Below are 7,785 nucleotides of genomic sequence, written 5' to 3' on the forward strand. Positions count from 1 at the left end.
TCATCTTTGTCAGTTTTATGTCCATAAATAGAGTGTAAGCTCTCAATAGATAAGGCCTGGGATTTTTTTCCTTTTGTATGCTCCACAGTGCTGAGCACTAGATTCATGGAATAACAGTTGTCTTCTAAGTAGCCCAGTGAACTCTCTGAGAGTCACCCTCCTTTCCATCTCTATGGCCACAGCTGAGTGCTGGCCTCATCAACTCTTGCCTACATCCTTGTAACAGCCCTTAACTGGTTATCCAACCTCTCTTCCTCACCCTCCCACATCTACCTTGTAGCTGGAGTAAGCCAGTTAATCCTCTGGCACTTCCTGACCACATCACTTTCCTGATGAACACCCTTCAGTGGCCCCCCAGTGCCCTTAGAGTCAAGCTCAAACTCATTGTTCAGAATCGGAGTCCTCACATTTAGACTGCTGCTTCTCTGGGCTGGTGCATCTCTTAGTCCCAGAACCTGGGGCAGGGGACTGGCTAGCTAGTCACCAAATCCATTTCACTTTCCTTCTGGGAACACATTTCACTTTCCTTCTGGGAACACATCTAAACTCTAGTCTGTAGACTGCCTTGCAGATGTCCATGTGTTAAGTTCTAGCCAGTGAAATGTAAGAGGAAATTATGAACATCACTTCTAAGCTTGGCCCACAAAAACTTCTTGCATCATCCTGTATGGTCTCTTTCCCCATTTGCGGGCTGGATGTCAGTGCCCAGTGTGACCTTGGAAACCACATGGACAACGGCAGAGCCTCCGTTAGCCCGTGTTACTGAATAATGGTGAGGTGCAGAGTACTCTTCCTCCTCTACTGCCACTGATTGAACTTTATGCAAGCAAGAAATTAACATCTATTACACTAAGCTATTGACCTTTTGGAGTTTTAGCTATTACAGCAGCTGATGTTAAGTAGAAACCAAGGTCTTGGTTATTCCTGACTCCTTCAGGGAGACTTCAAAAGAGCTTTGCTATGTCTCTCTGTTCCCTCTGCTTTATCCTCCTGTCCAATGTCAACCACCCTTTAAGTCCAGCTCCAATCTCTCCTCCTTCACGGTCACCCCACACTACAGGCTAAAATAGACCCCTCCTCTCTCTGCCCTGTGATATAGTTAGCATTTACTGAGTGTTGACCATGTGCTAGGCTCTGTAGTGAGCCACCACAATCATTACCTCTTCTAATCCTGGCTACTAGATGAAGTAGATGCTTCTATTCTCCCCAGTTTAGAGATGAAACGCAGAGGATTAGGTCATTTGCCCAAGTTCACATAGCTAGTAAGTGGCCAAGTTAGGATTTCACCTCAGGAAGACTGGTTCCAGAGGCCCCACCCTTAATTGTGACATGACACTGCCTCTACATGCCACCACTAACGTTCTCATACCCTCCAAGAATTTCTCCTATGGTGGGATTTTTCAATGCAAATTAAATACAATATGATTCTTTAATTAAAGAGCACAATTTATACTGAGCAGATCACAGTTAGTTATAACACCGTGGAGGGGAGGAATCTGCTGCAGGGGAACTAGAAAAGGAGATGGTAGGCCCTGAAGAAGGCATGTCCTGATGTCTTTAGGATGCCTCCTTAGAGGAACTCGATACTTTGTTACTCCAGCAGAGGATGGTCAAGGTGATTGGAGGTCTGAGCTAGTGATAGTGCTGGGTGACAGGAGAAAAAAGGCTGTTCCTCTTGAACAAAATCATGAGGAAGTCTAAAACTGGATTTGCTCCGTGATGTTCATCTTTTACAGCCATACACTTATAGCTGTAAAAGCACCTTTATTATTGACATTCCTGAAGGAAAAATAACATTTTTATGGCGAGTCTGACACTCTCAAACCCCTAACCTCATTTTCCCCACTGAAGCAATTGTCTCTATAATTCGATTTTTTGTAATACAAGATTTCTTAAGAATGCAAACTCCGCATCCTAAGAGAGCATAGCACACAACTGGTGTCCTTCAGGATGTCCGTCTCTCTCTGATTGAGCTCCCCAAGGGTGAACCTAGCTCAGCTCCATAGCTGGGGCCTTGGAAACCCGCACAGAGACCAGTCCAGAGCCTGGCATGGAGCAGGTGCCCAAGGGCTGATTGCTAGGTGCTCCCTCTGCCACCACCCACCATCCCTCCTGAGAATCCACCCTTTATTTCTCTTCTCTGTCATGTCCTTTGGTAAATGTAACATCTCCAGCTGATTTAACCTCCCCTGATCTCTCTCTTGCAAACAGCCTGACTCATTGCATACCAGCATTGCCCAGAGCCCTTATTCATGTGAAATCAACACACACCATCTTATGCTGCCACCACTACCATTACAAATCTCTTAGCAACCCAGAGAGAACTGAGTTCAAATCCCACCTCTCCTTGCCACCAAGGAGCCTAGGTGGCAAGCCCTGGATCACACAGGTCCCACAGATGCTACCAGCTCCTTCTGTTTTCATACACAATTAATTTAGCAGACCCCAGAGGCTCCGCAGGAAATAGTACCCTGAGGGGAGGGCAGGTGACTCTCATGATGGCCAAGGGTTTGAATAGGCCAGCTAAGTCTACAAACTTAGACTCTGTGAACTAGACCTGCTCTTTGCCTCAATTTCTCTCTAAAAGCCTGAGACCACATTAGCCATGGGATGGTAACACTTTTGCTCTGGTGACACCACTAACAGTCCTGCACCAAGAGCTGGAAGCACTGGGCATTACCTTCTATTCATATAGTCAGCAGCTGTGTGACTTTGACTTGCCCTCTCTGAGCCTCCATTTCCTCACCTGTCTTTCTCCAGGGATGCTAACACCTGCCTTGCACAGTTATGCAAGAATCTCAAGACCTATTGGGCATGAAGTACCTAACACAAGACCTGGCCCACACAGGTGTGCTCAGTAAGTGGAAACTATTTGAAGATGATGATGATGGTGGTGAAGAAGATGATGATGATGGTGGTGGTGATGATGATGATGATGATGAAAATCTCTTCTCAGCAGAGTGAGACCAAGGCCTCAGCGAGATTTGAGGCTCACCTGAATAAGCACTGAGCATGTTTATCCTGATCGGTCAGGGGACACTATTAGAAACCAGGGTGAACCCAGGTGCTACTGAAGGTTATTATGCCCAAACCTGCCCTGCCTTCACCTTCTTCAAGTCCTTGAGTGAAGAAAGTAACCAGGACAATAATTAGAAAACAGAAGGTTAAGTGACACTGATTTTTAACCGAGGCTTTGGCCCCAAACTCAGTGCTGAAAATTGAGCTGGTCTATGGGGAAGGCTCCTTACCTGGATGAAGTGAACCCCTGTGGTCAGAAACTAAGCAGGCCCCCAACTGATTAGTTCAGTCCATGACCAAATGGAAGTCCCAAACATTGGCAACACAGCCCCTCTGCACCTGGATAAACAGAGAAGGAGACCGAGGGTGGAGGAGAGAGGCTGACCAGTGTCTTAAGAAGAGCAGGGATGGAGCCCAGACTGCAGCGGGGGAGAAAGAAAGGCCACAGCCATGGGCTGACCTTGGTCACCTCTGAAGTCTCCAGAAGCACCTGGCCCAGAAAAGATCCCTCAGAACACCTCTCCTCTGAAGGACAATAGAGGGGCCCCCAGATTCCCCCAGGGCCTCTGGATGGGCCCAGTCCTCTGCAGCTGGCATGGGAGCTGCAGCACATGCTGCAGGCCCTGAGCCCTCCCACTTCATTTCTTGCTGTCCTTGTGTCTCTGCTCCAGCCAGGCCAGCCCCTTGCTGGCTAGGGCAGGCAGTGAGAGCTGGCTCTAAGGATGCACACAGACACTGTGCCTTGGGATCCAACCCAAATCCTTCAGTCTTGTGTTTCAGGCCCAGGTCTCTCCTCCCTACAGCACCAGGTACAGTGCGCCTCCATTCCACTCAATCCACATCCCCTTCTTCCCATGCTCATTCCAAGCTCTGTTGCCTCCGAGAAGCCTGCCCTGCCTGCCCCAGTCCCCTCCCTCTTCTGAGCCCTCACTATTCTTACTCTCTGGTCTCTCACTTGATAAATCAGCTGTAAAATCTTTTATCAGAGATCACCTTGTATTGCTCTATCTTTACACAGGGTCCTGATTCCCCAGCTCTTGAGAAAGCCCCTTGAGCTCTTAATCTGGCCAAGCCTCAGTTTCCTCATATGTAAAACAGAGACATTGATAAGTAGATTTTTAGCACCCACTCTATTCCAGGCCCAATGTTAGGGGTTGTGGGGAATACAAGAAGGAAAATGCACAGTCTCTGATCTCAAGGAGCTACTGGACACTCATAACAAGAACTCAAGGTGGTGTGCAGTAGAGGGACAAAGCAGGGACAAGCCTTGTGTGGTGAGGGTTTGGGGGAGGGAAAGATGTGGGCAGCTTCTTGAAAGAGGTAGTATTTGAGCTCTCATTAGAGATGACTGGTCTCCAACAGGTCCATGTGGGATAGAGAGGGGATTCAAGGTAGAAAGATATCATGAGCAAGAACATGGAGGGGGAAAATTTCGGGGCCTGTTTGGTAAAGTAGATATTTCGATTTGCCTGGAATATATTGTACCAGTAGGCTGTAGAGGAAATACCACCAAGTGATTTCAGCCTTTGGAGTAAAGCACCTTGAATGGAAGGATGATAAACTTGCTCCTATTCTGTTGAGGGAAAGTTTTTGAAGAAGACCAAGGATAACATGACCAAAATACCTTCATAGAAAGATTAATCTGGCAGGGCGAGAAGAATGGATTAAAATGGGAAGAAACTGGGGCACAAATAGGTCACAATGAAATGCCATTTCACATTCACTAGATGGACCAAAATTAGGATGTCTAATAACACCAAGTGTTAGGGGAGATATGGAGCAGTGGAAATTCTCAGACACTGAGGGTGGGAGTATTAATTACTATAGCCGTTTTGGAAAACGATTTGGCATTATCTTATATAACCAAACATTTGCATATGTTCTCTGCGACCCTATATCCCAGCAATTTCACCCCTAGACCAGTATTCTCCAGAGCAGCAATTCTCCAATTGTGGTCCAGGGACTTGAGACTTTTTCAGGGGATCCATGAGGTCAAAACTATTTTCATAATATATTTGAAAAGTATTATTTGACTTTTTACTCTTGTCTCACAGGTGTACAGTATTTGTCAGAAGATGCATGATGGATGATATTGCAACAGATTGACCATGGATGCAGATACAAGAATTCAGCTGTCTTCTGTTAAGCCAGACATTAAAGAAGTTTGCAAACATGTCAACAATGTCACTCTTCTTCATTTGTCTCAGAAAATACAGTTATTTTTCATTTAAAGTGTGTGATTTATGTTAACATATAATGAGTTTCTTATCATCATTTTAAAATGAATTAATAAATATGTTTTTCTCAGTTTTAATTTCTAATATAGTGAATATCTTTAGATATAACTCACATAAACAAAAGCTCTTTGGGATCCTGAGACTAAAATGTTCGATAGCCACTGCCCCACACAAACTCCTGCACATTATTCTGAGGCTGTGAACAATGAGGCCTGTAACAGTACTGTCTTAGCTAAATATTTGTAGTGGCAAAAAGTGAACACAACTCAAATGTCCACAGACAGGAGAATGGACAAAATAAATTGTATATTTATTTTGGTATATTATACAGCATTGAATATTATAATATTATATTACACAGCACTGAAAATAAATGAACTACAGCTTTAAAAAAAAATAGATAAATCTCAGAAAAATACATTGGTAAAAACAAGACAGGTCCAGAAGACAACAAACATTATACCATTTTTACAAAGTTCAGAAACAAACTAAGCTAAATATGTAACTTAAGAATACATACATATGTGATAAAGCTTTTTTTAAACAAGAAAATAATAAATAACACAATTCACCCTGTTGGGTGCAGTCTGAGGATTAAGTTAAAGGAGGAGCACATACCTGGTGTTGATAATGTTCCAATTCTTAAATTGGGTTGTGACTGATAGGCAGCCATTTTACTATTATGCTTCATAATTACATAAATAATACATATACTCTTTTGTATCTACCAAATATGATCTTAAAAAGATAACCCTAGCACCCAGACTGTGGCCTCTAAATACCATTTCCCACTAAACAAACACAAAGGCTCCTTGGAGAGGCGGATTGCAGTTCTGGGACAGGAAATGTACAAAATGGTACATCTTGTCATTCTAGAAAGCAGGAAAGCTAGCAGAGACTACTGGGATAACAATCAAAAGGGCTCGGAAGCCAAGTTGAAGAGATTTCCATTAGCCAAAAACGGGATAATGTGAGTGTCAATAAGGATAAAAACTGAGCTTCTCCTCCGAGAAAACAAAAACTGGTGGATGACGCTGGTGCGTCATCCCCAGGAGGCCCTGGGGACCTGGGGATGGAGAAACTCAGTGGCTTCTGTGGAGGTTTCAGCAGTGGCATCTGGGGTGACCGGGGTCGCGGCCATGTACCGGGCCCGGGCTGAGGCCACGGAGCTGGCGGAGACAAGGCCAAGGATAAGGAGTGGATGCCCATCACCAAGCTGGGCCGCTTGGTCAAGGACATGAAGATCAAGTCCCTGGAGGAGATCTATCTCTTCTCCCTGCCCATTAAGGAATCTGAGATCATTGACTTTTTCCTGGGGGCCTCTCTCAAGGAGGAGGTTTTTACAGAAGCAGACCTGCGCTGGCCAGCGCACCAGGTTCAAGGCGTTTGTTGCTATCGGGGACTACAATGGCCATGTCAGTCTGGGTGTTAAGTGCTCCCAGGAGGTGGCCACTGCCATCCGTGGGGCCATCAAACTGGCCAAGCTCTCCATTGTCCCCATGCACAGAGGCTACTGGGGGAACAAGATCGGCAAGCCCCACACTGTCCCTTGCAAGGTGACAGGCCACTGCAGCTCTGTGCTGGTGTGCCTCATCCCTGCACCCAACCCAGGGGCACTGGCATCATCTCGGCACCTGTGCCCAGGAAGCTGCTCATGATGGCGGGTATCGACAACTGCTACACCTCAGCCCAGGGCTGCACTGCCACCCTGGGCAACTTCGCCAAGGCCACCTTTGACACCATCTCTAAGAGCTACAGCTGCCTGATCCCCGACCTCTGGAAGGAGACTGTATTCACCATGTCTCCCTGTCAGGAATTCACTGACCACCACATCAAGACCCATGCCAGAGTCTCCATGCAGCGGACCCAGGCTCCAGCTGTGGCTACAACATAGGGTTTTTATATATGAAAAATAAAGTGAATTAAGACTGAAAAAAAAAAGGATAAAAACTGAAATGGATTGAAACATATCTCATGTATTTAAACCCATATGAACTCATTATGAGTTCATAATGATACAAAGTAATCTCACTGGTTACCTTTGAATAACGCTAGAGAACAAATTCATTATTTTAAAAGCAGAAAACAAATGGGGAGAATCAAGCATTTACCCTGCCTTTCTTGAATGAACAGTACCTCAGGGTAACCAAGTAGTTTATGAAAGGATGTTACCCTTTATAAAAGTCCAGCTAACAAACAAAAAATGATAAACTATTATGGCTAGGTGCAGTGGCTCACACCTGTAATCCCAGCACTTGGGGAGGCCAAGGTGGGCAGATCACTTAAGCCCAGGAGTTCAAGACCAGCCTGGGCAACATGGGGAAACCTCGTCTCTACAAAAAATACAAAAAACTAGCTTGCCGTGGTGGTGCATGCCTGTAGTCCCAGCTACTCGGGAGATTGAGGTAGGAGGATCATGTGAGCTGGGAAGTCGAGGCTGCAGTGAGCCGTGATCATATCACTGCATTGGAGCAAGACTTTGTCCAAAAAAAAAAAAAGAAAAGAAAAAGAAAAAGAAAGAAAGAAAGAA

General features: G+C 45.3%; 1 long non-coding RNA gene across 1 annotated transcript in view; it reads right to left on the reverse strand.

Moving 5' to 3' along the window:
- LOC103885055 overlaps positions 1 to 7,539 on the reverse strand; it is a 65,494-nt gene extending 57,955 nt beyond the window's left edge. The window contains exon 1 of the long non-coding RNA XR_004185093.1: positions 1,161 to 7,539. This is a non-coding gene — a long non-coding RNA (uncharacterized LOC103885055). The remainder of the gene's footprint in view (positions 1 to 1,160) is intronic.
- Between the last annotated feature and the right edge of the window lie 246 nt (positions 7,540 to 7,785).

This window comes from Papio anubis, chromosome 1 (assembly GCF_008728515.1).
Source record: "Papio anubis isolate 15944 chromosome 1, Panubis1.0, whole genome shotgun sequence".
Lineage (NCBI taxonomy): Eukaryota > Metazoa > Chordata > Mammalia > Primates > Cercopithecidae > Papio > Papio anubis.